Source organism: Emys orbicularis, chromosome 10, assembly GCF_028017835.1.
Source record: "Emys orbicularis isolate rEmyOrb1 chromosome 10, rEmyOrb1.hap1, whole genome shotgun sequence".
Classification (NCBI taxonomy): domain Eukaryota; kingdom Metazoa; phylum Chordata; order Testudines; family Emydidae; genus Emys; species Emys orbicularis.
In genome coordinates, this window is record NC_088692.1 from 85,963,030 (window position 1) to 85,976,728 (window position 13,699).

Here is a 13,699-nt window from a genome sequence, read left to right on the forward strand (position 1 = left end):
CTGCCTAGCTTCCCTGGGACCACAGGCTAAATTTACTGGCAGAGTAGGCTTGGCTCTGGGTTGGAGGGGACTACAGACATGCGCATTGCTATTTGTATCTCCACCTCCCTGCTCGATTATGCCCTGCCCTGGTTGGTGTGCAAGTCAGGGGGAAGAGAAAGCAGGGACTCCTAGTTTTCTGTACAGGGTCTGCTTTAAGCTTGTGCCTGCAGTGGGGCTGGGCATTCCAGAGGGGATGAGGAGAGCCCCATTCCACCTCCACATGGGGGCTATGGGAGGAGCTGGCTTCAGGAGGGGAATGTATGCTGTGGGTAGCAGCGACTGCACTCCCAGGGGCATTGTGTTTGAGGTATAGTGCATCCTGGGAGCTCAGACTTAGGCAGTGCCTCCACCGCCCATTCCCAGTGCCGCTCACGTTGGCTAACTGCAGTGTGGACATAGCGCTTTTGTTGGTTCCGTTTGCTGGGATCCTCAGCCATATGATGATGTGCTTTCTGGCCTCCATTATGCATGGCCCCCGTCCACAGGGCACCGGTCCAGAGAAGTTTGTTCCTATCCTTTAATATCAAGGCAGTGTTTATTATTCCCCACTGTTCACCTTTGGCCAGAAAAGTGATCCACTATGCAAATATCCTCAGAAATATCTTGCCCCCGAGAGGCAAAGAATTGCAGAATAATGGAAGCCGCAAGTAGAGAATGTATGTAAAACGCCAGCGTTCTCTAGCGCTCTCTCCCAGCAGCGGGCTGCATTTCCTGTCCCCCACATTCCTGCCTCAGGCGCTTCCCTCAGAAAGAGGGTACCAGGGTTAATCTGAAGAAAGCGTTGCTGTGGTTAAGTACCTGCACAGCCCTCAAGCAGAAAGGAGGGCTGGAGTGACCTGCTGCGGTAAGAAGAGTTGTGCAATAAGCCATCAGCACTAAGACTGATGAAAACTGCTGTTTGGTTTTCTTGTAAGTATAAAAATATTTTGCATGGAAATGCCTGTCTTGGCTGACCTCCTCTGAAATTACTAAATGCTGAATTGTAATGGCCTTTACAGCTCCTTGGTTTGGAACAGGGATTAGACCATGTCCAGCGATAAAATCCTGGAGCATGTTAACAGGCTGTTCTGCTAGCCCCTTCCTTGATATATTGGCTTGGTTTATTGCCCTTGATGGGAATCTGAATGTCAGTTTAGTTAGTCAGAAAGGGAGTTCAATTTGTTGACAGCATCAGACCTGGAAGTAGATGCAGTTTAAAATAACCCCCAAAAGCCAACCCCTCGGCTGAACTTTATCATATCTTTTTAAAAACATTTGAAGTCAGTTTGCTCACAGTTTTGGAAGCATTTTGCTTTTAGCACACAACAGTCTGTGTGTGCATGGATCTATTGGCAACAGCGTTCTCCCTGGCCCAGAAAACTCTGGCTTCGAGCCAGACCTCAGGGTGTTGGGTCATGCCCGTGTCTGGCTCTGCAGCGCAGCACCAAAGGGTGGCAGTCCATCAGAGGTGCCAGCCTTCAGTGAGCGATTGAGCTGAGATTTCTGGTCAGTGTCTAAATGGAGGTAAACAAACATTCCAAGCTGCTTGTTGTGACAAAGGAGCAACCTTGGTTTCCAGGCTTATGTTCCCTTTTGTAATAAAACCTGTTCTTTCTTGTGTCTAAAGCTGGGTGTAAGAATTGCTGAGCACAGATGAGCTGCCGTGCTGACCTATGCCATTGCTGTACCAGCATCGTTAAACTCCTTGGTTTGTAATGAACATTGTATGAAAGGTGCTGTAGAAAACCAAATAGTCAAATTCTCCGCTGGTGTGAAAGGGAGACACCCAGTTGAAGTCATTGGATCAGCAGATTGCAGAATATCCCTTTTCTGTGAAGGGGGAAATCCTGTCTCCCCATGCCCTTCCTGAGGGCAGATGGCCATTGGGCTGCAGGACCAGTGTGGTTCTGCTCATAGGCGCCAACTTTCCCTGGCGCCAGTGGGTGCTCGCGCCCCACCGCCCCTGGTCCCGCCCCGACTCCACCCTTTCCCTGCCCCTGCCCCACCCCCATTCCAACCCTTTCCCCAAAGTCCCTGCTCCAACTTCGCCCCCTCCCTGCCCCTATTGGACCCCTTCCCCAAATCCCCGCCCTGGCCCTGTCTCTTCCCCGAGCGCACCGTGTTCTCTCTCCTCTCCCTCCCAGCGCTTGCAGCGCGAATCAGCTGTTGCGCGGCGCAAGCACGGGGAGCCGGGGGGGGAAAGCGGGTACGCGGTGCGCCCAAGGGAGGAGGTGGAGGTGGAGGCAGAGGTGAACTGGGACGGGGGGGGGGGGGGAGCTGCCAGTGGGTGCTAAGCACCCACCAATTTTTCCCCGTAGGTGCTTCAGCCCCGGAGCACCCATGGAGTCGGCGCCTATGGTTCTGCTGTGTGGCATTTGCAGGGGCTGTATGTAGGGCAGACACCCCCATTGTAGGGTGAGGCCCGGCTGCATGTGCTTTCCCTGTGGGCAGAGGGGACCTTGAGGCGGGGGAGGGACAGTGCTGGCAGATCTATTACTATGTGACTTCTCCATTCTCTCCTGCGAGGGAAGGAACAGAACCATGGAGATGACTCTGACTCGTAGTCTAAAGTAGCAGTCTCAGAACAGCTCCGCCAGCTCTTTGCACTCAGGTGAGGGGATTATTCACTGCCTTCCTAGCCTCTAGCCCCGTTACGCCGGCACAGAGAACACCAGACAATTGACAGGCTCAATGTCATAGTAGCAGAGAAGCTTTTGAAACTCTCCTTCTATTCAGCTCGACAGTGATGTTCCATTGTGGATGCTCGGACTCTGATGTGGCTGCAGTATGCCGTGCTACCACCTGGGGCATCTCCGCTGCAAATGACACTGGGACGTATGTCTTCATATACAGCGCTACAGTACAGCTGCACCAGTGTACCCCTTAAGTGAAGATGCTACCCCGCCGACAGCAGGGCTTCTCCCATTGGCGTAGTTCACCCAGCTCCCCGAGGAGCGGTAGCTGTGTCGACGGGAAAAGCTCTCCCATCAGCATAGCGCTGTCTACACCGGGGGTTAGGTCGGCATAACTCCGTGTGGATTTTTCACACCCCTGCACGATGTGGTTATACCGATATAGGTCCGTAGTGTAGACATGGCCTGAGGCAAAGCTGCACTGGGACTTACGTTGCCTTCTGCGCTTGGCCGAACAGGCTGTGTAGCGTGGAAGGGGGTCAGCAGTTATTAAAACCATTTACCTCCCTTTCCTATTGTCGTGGATGACGTGGAAGTGTGTGCATGACTTTGAAGTCACTGGGATCTGTGTATGTCTTATCCAAAGCTGCGTACTAAAAAGAGAGATTTGAAGGCAGACACTCTGTCCCTAATTTGCATGGCCCTTCCTGAGGAGAAGGTAGGGTGGAATGAGGATCGTCGTGTTCTTGTCGTGACTTTCCTGGTTCTTTTTTTCTTAGTTTGTGTTGCAGCTGGAGGGAGGCAACATCAGCATGCTTCGTTTTGGGAAGCCACAGAAGCTGAGCTGGGTAGTTGATTAGTTGGAGGTCTCTCATCCTTGATCCAGCTCCGTAAGGAACCTTCTCCCTTTCCCTAGCTCCGTAAGGAACCTTCTCCCTTTCCCTAGCTCCGTTCCTACCATTTCCCCTCTCAACACATCTCAGCCCCGCTCCCTACTTTCCCAGTACAGTCTGCTCTCTGCCTCTCTGTTCCCGCCACCGCTCCTGAACTCAGCAGCTCCCGTTTCCCCTCCCAGCTGCCGTTTCACCAGTGCCCCCGCGGCCCATGTTTTCTATCACAGTGGGCCCCTGAGTCTCAGCTGGGCTGGCTGTAGACCTGGAACCTCACAGTCTCTGCTTCGTTTATTTGGGAGGATTTCTGCCCTCCCCACTCCACTGCCCCCACCCTTTGGGGAGGAAGAGTAGGCATGAGCCTTTCTCCTGCTGCTAGACACCTCCTGATAGCACATAGCAGCGGCCACCTTTCCACTGCACTCCTGGGGCATCATGCTCTCCTGCATTGTGATGTCCTCCGATGAATTCCCTCTTACATGGACTGTCGCTCGCTTGGGAGGGCAGTAGCACCTGTCTAATTTTGGTCACCTGCTTACTATTAACCAGTGGGATTTCAAAAAGAACAAACCCCCTTTAAAAAGCTGTATCATGTCTGAGAAGAACCTCCTCTGAAATACCTGGGCTTGGGAACGGGTTCTTCAGCAGCCGTGTAGTGCTCTAGCAGTGAGTGTGTCAGATTTATCTACGTAGCCCATTGGGGAGGCAAAATGCTCCAGCAGGCCAACTCTTTTTCGGATCTTTCCATTTATTAGGGCCTAGTTTGAGATTTTTTCCATAGGAAAAGCCAAAGAATGCTAAAGGCTTTGTTTTTAAAAAACAAAACAAAGTCAGTTGACCATTTTCTTTGTTTTTTAACACAGTTTGCTTCAAATAATTGCCTATTAAAAACAAACAAACCGCAAACATTCCTTGATCGAAGAGAAGGGGCTCCCTCCATGTTGCACAGAAAGCAGTGTGGGGATATGTACTTCTGAACGTTGGAGCCAGATCCTCAGCTGATGTAAGCTGGACCAGCTCCATTCAGCGGGGATACCTTGATTTACACCAGCTGAGGTTCTGCCCTCACAGGTGCCAGGTTGACATACGTGCCAATCCGCAGCACTTTGCCTTCCTTCCTTCCTTTTCGTGACTGTTGCAAAGCGTGACCCTCGACAACTGAACACTTGTTCTCCATTCTTGTCAGAGCATTGGATTCAGACAACGGTCTGTTTGTGAGGCGATACGCCGGGAAAATGTGAGTTTGTCTAGTTCGGAGAATGACTTGGTTGAGTCATCCTTTCCAGCCAAGAGGCTCAGTAATCTGTGAACATCCCTGGCTGCTCCTCAACAGTACACATGGAGCAGAGAAAGCAAACATTGACCACTGGGATTGTAAACTCCCCATGCTCTGTTTTTAGTCACTTCTGAATGAATGACAAGTTATCCCTGTTCACTAGGGCCAAACACTGCCTTTGAGAACACCTACACAGCTTCCAGCCAGGCCAACAGGAGAAGTATGTACGTACACAAGGGCAGAATCGGGCCCCTGAATCCTTAAGCATCTTTTATAGTTGTGATCTCTGAGCATTAAAACTGCGCTCCCATTTACCCTCACAGCTGCCATTCACACTACATGTTACACATGTAACAAGCTACACGTTAGTTTTTGTCCCTACATTCATGGAATTTAGGTCCAGAAGGATCCATTGGATAGTCTGACTTCCTGCAAAAGGCAAGCCATGGAATGTCACCCACTTACTCCTGGTAATGAGACCAGTAAGTTGTGTTTGACTAAATCACCTCTTCCGTATATTGGATGTCCACCATGTACAACTCAGCCAGCCTTTAATGATATTCTTGTAGGGAGTGACCCATATGCATAAAATAGAAAATAGGTCAGATCCTCAGCTATTGAAGTCAATGGAGCTACCTTGATTTCCACCAGCTGAAGATCAGGCCCAAACACTTGACTCTTCCCTATAAGGAGGTTGTCTCTTCAGTCTTCTGTACTGGTTCAGAAACCTGAGCCTGGACTGGAGTAGTAGATCTTGAAGAAAGAAAATTAATAGGTAGGGAAAATTTCCCCCGTTCTGAATTTACAGAGAAAGGATCTGAGCACAGAGCTAGGAACTTTGTGGATGGAGCATGCTACATATTTACTAACAACTGCTATTTTTAAGATACCACGCAAAAATAACATTCATGAATATATAGGCTACTTCTGGGGACGATGTCGCTAATATCACTTGTTAGGAATATAGTTTTCTACTTGGACTTCTCTATTTGGTGCCATAATATTGAACATATTGTCCACACACCTAAGTCTGCATTATTAGCCTTTAACATTCGTGTGTTGTGATACACATACCAGTTTAATTAGACCTGTTCCTAATCAACTTAAGCTAAACTGAAATAAGCTGCTCTTATACAGAAATCAGAGTCTCCACTCAACACTTGCACTGGTTTAACTGCACTGATACTGGTGCAACTTTCTCATGGAGATAAGTTCTAAAAGACAAGTAATTTCTTAAGGGCGAGATTCTGAAATCCTTGCTCCATCTTACTCCACAATCGGTCCCCTTGAAACTAAGTAAGGGCTAGTTTGTTCCACCCTTATTCACACCAAAGTAATATCTGATTCCTTGAGTAGTGCTGTCAAACCCAATGTGGAGCAAGCTGTGGGTGAAATCCTGGCCCAGCTGAAGTCCATGGGAGTTTTGCCATGGGATGGGAGCCAGGATATCACCCATTGTGTGTAGGGGTATCAGAATTTGGCCCATAATGTTCCCATTAGGACTTAACAGCACCTGAGGTAGGCAGAGGAGGTGGGGGTGCAGAACCGAAACCAGAGATCGTTCAGACCCACTGAAACATGACGAAGGGTGCAGAAGTTTGGAGGAAAGGTGGTTTTTTTGGCCCGTCTCTAAATACAGTCAGCGTTGTGGCTTACAATGTACAGTGTGGGGGACCCTGGCAAAAGTATCGTCAACTTTCTCCTTTTTAAAAACTGGAGTCCAAACTTTTGTGGCCTGCCAAGTGAAACGAAAGGCAAAGTTTCTGTTTTCTGCTGTTATTAACCAAACAGGTTGATGTGTCACTGGCAAGAATGAATACGTCAACATAAAGTGGTGGTTTAAGGTTTTTTTGCCAACCGTTTAAAGCAACTGTTTGTTGTTTGTAGCCAGCTGCACAGTATTAAGCGGTCTCCTCCCCATCCCTCTTTTCTCCTCCAGCTCCTCCCTGCCTCCAGGCACCTGCAGGCCTAATCCACAACTGTGTTTGGCATGGAGGCAGGGCAGCTCTTTCAAGTGTACCTCTGGGAACACCAGTGCTTCGGAGGCGTTTTCACAGGGATGGCATGCTATTTACCAGAGGTGGTTTTTACCGCCCTGGGAAAAACTAGTGAGCCCCAGTTTATTTATTTATTTATTTATTTAAAGTAAAATTGCAAGTGGGACTGATACTAATATATGTAATTAGACTATTGAACATCGGAATGTCTGTATACATTTTTGGTTTGGTATTTTATCAAGGAAGTTACGCACGTCATGACTCCTATTTCAGTTTTCAATATTGTAATAAACAAAAGTCAAGCACGTTCAGTTCCATGAAAACGCCAATAATGCAGAGTTGTAGGCTGGAAGCATTAAGCAGTCAGAAGCAAGCAGAGTTGCAGACTCAGTCCAGGTGCATTTAGCCATGCAGCATTCTGCAGCAGAAGACCAACTGTGGCCTAGCAGGCAGACCAAGCCTGTCCTGCAGTTTTGAATGGATGCATCCAAAGTATGAAAAGATTCATTCTGGGCTTGCTGAACTTGCTGGACACTGATCCAATTATTGTTCCCAGTTTTCCGGTTTAAACTGGGTTTAAGATGGTATTAAACTAGTTTTTCCTGGGAAATTTCCAACCCTGCATGTTCACCCAGTGAATAAAATGTCACATCTGTATTCTCTTAGCTAAACTCATTTATGCCCATTCTGGAAAGATTTATGCCCATCTCCTGTCAAAAAGAAACAAGTGAAAGAGATGGAACCAGTTTTTGCCATACTGCAGGACACTTTCCAAAGTGAATTGCATGCAGTGTAAGTCTGAGATCTATGGAAATTTCCACTCTGAAGGAGATCAAGGAAATTCCGTTGCAAGTACAAAGTAAGGTAAAGATCCTATATGCATGGAGAGTTATTCCTCCCCTCCCCCCTTATTGAGCTATTTTAATGAAAGGGAAATGTCAGCACAAGTATGTACAAACATAGAGCTGGTTTTAGAATGGAAACACTCTGTGCAGCTCCTTTGCTTTATGAAACAAAAAAAGTTAGTGGCTTTTTAAAGTTTTCAGGTAATTATGGCCATATATTCTTAAAATACCCTTAGTGTTTTCCACTCAGAACCAGCGATATGAATCTTTCGGGCTGGAATTGAATTCAGCTGTGCTTGAAAGGGTCAGTCAATTGAAACTTTTAACATTAAAGATCTTTGCAAATTAGTTTTGCTCTTGCCATACTGAATTTGTTTGTGCAGAAAACCTCAGCGACTTTTGGTATGTGTCCTTCTTTGAAGGGGTTTGCTTCAAAGGCTCACTCACACTTCGTATTTTAGACCCTGAGATACGCTGCCCGTGAGGCTTGTTGCTTTTGGTGGAAGCCTCAGTGACTGGCTGAGTTCAAATCTTCAGGAAAGAAAAATGAGGCTTACATTTTCAAAGCCACCTACGGATTTGGATGCCCAATTCTCATTCTTAATAGAAATTGAACATCTAGATTCTTTAGGCACTTGGAAAATTGCAACCAGAATCTGCAAAGTAAATATGTGTGTGTGTGCACGCGCACATATATGCACATGCATGCACATATGTTGCACGTATGACAGGGATGCATAGTCGGTCTGTTTTTTATCCATAGTAAGGTGGTGTGGGAAACTGGAAGTAGAAAAATTGGAAATTTGGCCAATGGAATGTTTGCCATTTAGTGGACAAGATCAAGTAGGAACCGTTTAATATTGGGGTTTGTTGGGTGCTTACTTTTTGTTTTGTTGCACGTTGACACACTCTTCCTCCAAACCACAACAACTTCTCCCTTGAAATGGAACTACGTTGACTTAAGATGGGGTGACTGGCTTCTAGTCACTTGTCTGAGAATCTGAAACCCTAATTGAACCTTGGTGTAAATGGATGCACCTCCTATAGGGCTCCATTTCGCCTTGCAACACCATTGATTTCAATGGCGGTGCAAGTATTGTAAATCAGAACAGAATCTGTCCCCCTCTATACCGAACCCTCTTGCATCAGGGCACCATTTTGTCCCATTCTAAATATTGCTACAATGAGATTTTGTGCCTGATCCTTCCCGCGCTTCATGGCTTCACTCCTGATTTGCACAGGTGTGAGAGGAGAAACTTTTATCAATGAAACTTAGATGCTGGAGAACACAGAAAATGTGGGCTGAAGCTACAGCTCCTCAAATTTTGGCACCAATCCCAACAAACCTCTGCCCAAACTGTCCTGTGCAGTGGACTAGACGTGAAACGATTTAATTATTTCATGAGATCACTGCATGAAATGAATGGTCACTCTTCAGCCTATAACAAAAGGAACGACTTCTTCAAACAACATGTATCTGTCTTGCGGAATTCTTTGCTGTAGGTGGCCATTCAGTCAAAACATTGTGGCTGGATTTTACAAGAGCTGGATTAGTTTGTGACCAGTAATAACATTTTTAGTTAAACATACGTGCTAGGGCACAGGAAATCAAAGCTCATGTTTCAAGGCATAAGCAGATAGCATAAAGGGAACTGGAAGATAGTGTCTTCTGGGACAGCATAGTGTCCATTGACTTTTGCATGTTTGCATTATCAGGGTGGAGCATCATACATTGGCATCAGGGTGTTGCCCATGATGGACCTGTGTTGTAACTTGGAAGGGTATATCTTTCTTTTATAAAAATCCAGCAACTCTTGTCCGAGGACATAGGAGATTAAAGGAATCCATGTTGTTTGTCTGTCTATCTACCTAGCAGAGAAACAGTATATTTCAAACTGAGTGAGTGATTTAACGCCAGACCGAAGGAAGGTATTTTCCTCCATTACTACTGTCCTGCCCCACCTCCTTCATATATTGCTCTTTTGGGAGGAATAAGAAGAATTTTCCTTGTTTGTTGCCTTGTGGCTGTGTTTGGCGTATTTGCTGCTGGGAATTGTTTATGCTGTAGTTTTTGCACTCTCCTTGTTTAGCATATTAGCAAAAACACCCGCAGAATACAACACACTCAAATACTGTTCCAACACGCTTCTAAAAATCAGATGTGGATTAATATTAATAATTATTGGTATTTCAGTAGTTGCTTATAGACTACTGGGGCCATTGTCTGCAGACGGCGTCTTATGCTTTTCGGACACGTTGCCAGAATGCTGCAAGACATTCCGGGGAATGCCGTTCTCCAGGAGGCTTGCAACATCTGGGATAAAATTCCACCGACCCACAGGCAGACCCCTATTAAGGCGGGTGCGTCAAGTCTGTTCCACATTGGGCTCTTGTCCTGTCAATCCCTTGCGGTCGCACAGGAATGGACCGAATGGCTAATGATCTCTATGGCTGACTCTGGCTAAGCGTTGAAGAAGAACAGTTGCTTGAGGCTCCAACGAGATTACAGGATTAAGCTAGGTCCTGTACAAACACATAGTAGGAGACAGTCCCTGCCCTGAGACGTTTACAATCTCAATAGACAATCAGAAGGTGGGGAAAGCAATACAGTATTATTATCCCGTGTACAGATGAGAGGTAGAATGAGTTCCCCAGAGTCTGTGGCTAGGGTCAGAAAAGTCAGAGGCCTGGCTAAAACGCCATGTCTACCTCCTCCTTTGCCATCCACCAATAGGCCCCAGTATTGCAGAACTCGCAGTAAACAGATCTGTATTTCTGTGAGATCCCTAAGAAGAGGAACATAGGCCAAATCATGCAGAAATTAAATGCATTGACAACATCCGTGTAGGTTCTGTCTGCAGATCAGCTGCAGGAGCTCGTTCTAAATTGGTTGCCATACACATTGAAAAAATTCCCAAGCAGTCATGTAAAACAATTTTAAAAAATGAGACAACTGCAAAAAATTACTGCCGTGGCCAACTGCGTCCCTCCTTGTAAGAAAGAGCTTATGGTACCTGTCAAATTTCTTTAGGAATAAAAGATACTGTGGTTGTCAAACATTGAGATCTCTGCTAAACTGAGTTCTGTTTCTTTTTTTCAAGTGTGAATTTCAGGGCTAGGCAAAGGTGTTGCATGGGCAGTCATAGGAGACAGAAGTTTTCTCTTTCTTCACAGAACAGGAGCGTACAGGCAGCGGCACTGGAAGGATTAAAGAACACTTCAGTCTCCATGATCATTTAGTCCTTGGGCTGATTGTTGTGACTGTCAGCCAAAGGAACATGCTGGGGGATTTTGAGATTTGAGGACAACTGGCCACTAATAACTGAACTGAGACCATTGGTTTAGTTCACTCAGTCAGCAGCTTTCTGATGGCTACAGAAGCTACCTACCTGAGCTGGATTTGAACCAATCATGGTTCACCAGTAGATGGCCATTTAATAAAAAAATACTGAAAGGCTTGTCTCTTAAAAATTTCTTTTTCCAAAAGTAATCTAGTTTTGAATGCAAAAATGTCAGAAACTGGCAAACATAACCTATTTTGCACACGTTATTGGATCAATATCTGAACAGGTTGTATTAAATTAAAATGTGAAGTGACAGGAAGCAGTTCTATACCAGGCTGATATCTGTATGCGGAGTTTCAGTGCAGTGCAAATTTTAATTACTGCTTTTTAAACGCAGGATAAAAAGATACTGATAGAACTGCCTTCGGATCCTTAAGTATTGTGATGCTAATGGGAATTGCTTTAATAGCAGAATACAGAATGACTGTAGGCATGATTTAAAAAATGTATGTTTATTGTCCACCTTGAATGTAAATGCTTCATTTGTGGCAAATTATATTTGGATTGTGTTGCCCAGCTGATCCAAATGAATAGACTGCGTTTGAGAGGTTTATTTGTATTACATGAGCGATCCCAGTTTAAATGAGGACAAACTAAATAACACAAGAACATTTTTTGAGAGCTAAAAGATAATCCTAGATCAGCTGCAGTTTGAACTTCCATAGTACCCTGGTGTATAAAAATCTTGTTTTCCTGCCCTTCCCTCTTTTCCACTCTCATTGAGATTTATACACAATATTATTGAAATCCTTACACTCTCCAACCTCCCACCCCCAGGTAGTTAGGGCAGGCTGTGAAAAGTACACAATTGGAAACAGCTGACTATGAAAATGAATTTTCCCTTGAAGGCAGGAGCAAGCTGTGTGCAGAGGCCTGGCAAGGTTGAAATTGGCTTACAGCAACGCCAGTGCATGTTCATTGCTTGTTTCTTGGTGCCTGTCTGGCATTCTTTAAGCTCTCATAGCCTTCAAAACGCTTTGCTCCTGGGTCTGTTGCTTTTGAAACATACAATATTCTCAGGGGGTTTCCCCCTTTACCGTTGATCCATGTAAACACGTGTTGCTTCAGATTTATGGAAAACCTTCCAAAGAAGTTTGGCATGCTGGAACCTCAAGGGAATTTCTGTGTCCTGCTTAGGTGCTCCCGAGGGTCCCACGACACACCAATCTGCAACTTTAGGGGCCTCAGTATATTTGAAAATCAGGCCTGGCTAGAGGTGCTTGCACTTGAAAAGTTTTGAACTTGAAATGTAGCCCAAACATATACAGGGAATTATGTTTATATTACAGATGATATATTCTGCTGGATCTGCTGTATAGATCATATCTCTGCAGCGATCACTCCACCCGCTGCTGAAATGTGACCACTTCCAGGGTGAAATCAAGCCGTTGCTTAGTAGTGCACACCACAGTATGATTCACAACAGATTAGGATGGGATGGGAAGTGTCCAGCTCCTTCTCACCATGTGGGAAAGCCCCATAGAATTGAGTAGGGATTAAACCAATAGGTTTCTATAGACAGTATACTAAGGAGCTATAGAATTCATCAAAGAATGCATTTCTCTAGGCTTTCTGATATTAAAGTCTATAGTAGAGATGTAATTTTCTGTTCAATTCAGTTGGATGGTCTGAAAAATCCTATTGGAAAGTTATAATTTCTGCTAAGTGTTTTAGGATTGATTCCTGGGGCAGTGATGATGGTAACGAAAGCATTGAGCTTTAAAAAACTACACTTGGTTCAGGGCGCAGCAATCAGTTTCCTCAGCAAGACAGACTTAGAGCTCATCATCCTAGTGCTCCATTCTCTTCACTGACTGCCAGTTCGGGATGGATTGGAACCAGTGACTGAGCCGCTTCCTATATCCACCGTTCCCCTTCAGTGATTTCCTTTGGTTTGGTAAAACAAAAAGGCTGATGGAATAATAACCGGTCATCAGGCTTTTGGTTCTCGCTTCAAATCCCTCCCTGGCATCTGTCTAAATTACCCGAGGGAACCGCTTTACCCTTTGTGATCACAGCCTCCCATGACACATACATTCCTCTGGGGCAATGGAGATGCCCGCCCTCGGAGTGAGAGTGGTGTCTGCTGAAGACAGAACTTCCTTGGTGCCCGTCCTGTGAATCCAGAACTCACTCCCAAGAGATCAGAATGCGCGTGATCTTCTGCACCTTCACAGCGAAACACAAAACCCACTTCCTCAACAGTATGGACGAGAGTCTGACTGACCAACAGGATACCTATTGCATATGGTGTCGGGCTGACCCCGCAAAGGACAAGGAGCCATTTTTAGCCCCAGTGTGACCTTAGAGGAGTTTTGTCCACTTACCTGGGAGCTGAATTTGTCTCATAGATTCCATGGGTCTGGAGAGAACCTTTGTTTTATACCCTTTTCTTCATGTTAGCAGTAATAGCCATGAGCCTTCTTTTGGTGGGTTTACTTTTTTCCTCTTTAACTGTGAATGTAGTGCTGATTGTCATGCAAACAGGCTGATACGCTCTACGAGACACGCCACATCACCAGCAGCCAGGTAGGTTTCCCCACAGTGCCCCATCAAGCTGCATCAACTTTGACTTGGCAGTGTTTCCTCCATCGTCGTTCAGTCCCTGGCCCTCCTGATTGGTTTTAGTGGTCATTCTTGTGATGCGTGCAGCTGGTCTGAGACCACTGTGTGAGCAGACAGTGCTCAGTTGA

The 13,699-nt window shown here is 45.9% G+C and overlaps 1 protein-coding gene across 1 annotated transcript in view; it reads left to right on the forward strand.

The window, feature by feature from the left end:
- SMAD6 (SMAD family member 6) overlaps nucleotides 1–13,699 on the forward strand; it is a 72,223-nt gene that overhangs the window by 24,432 nt on the left and 34,092 nt on the right. The gene's annotated exons all lie outside the window — the stretch shown is intronic.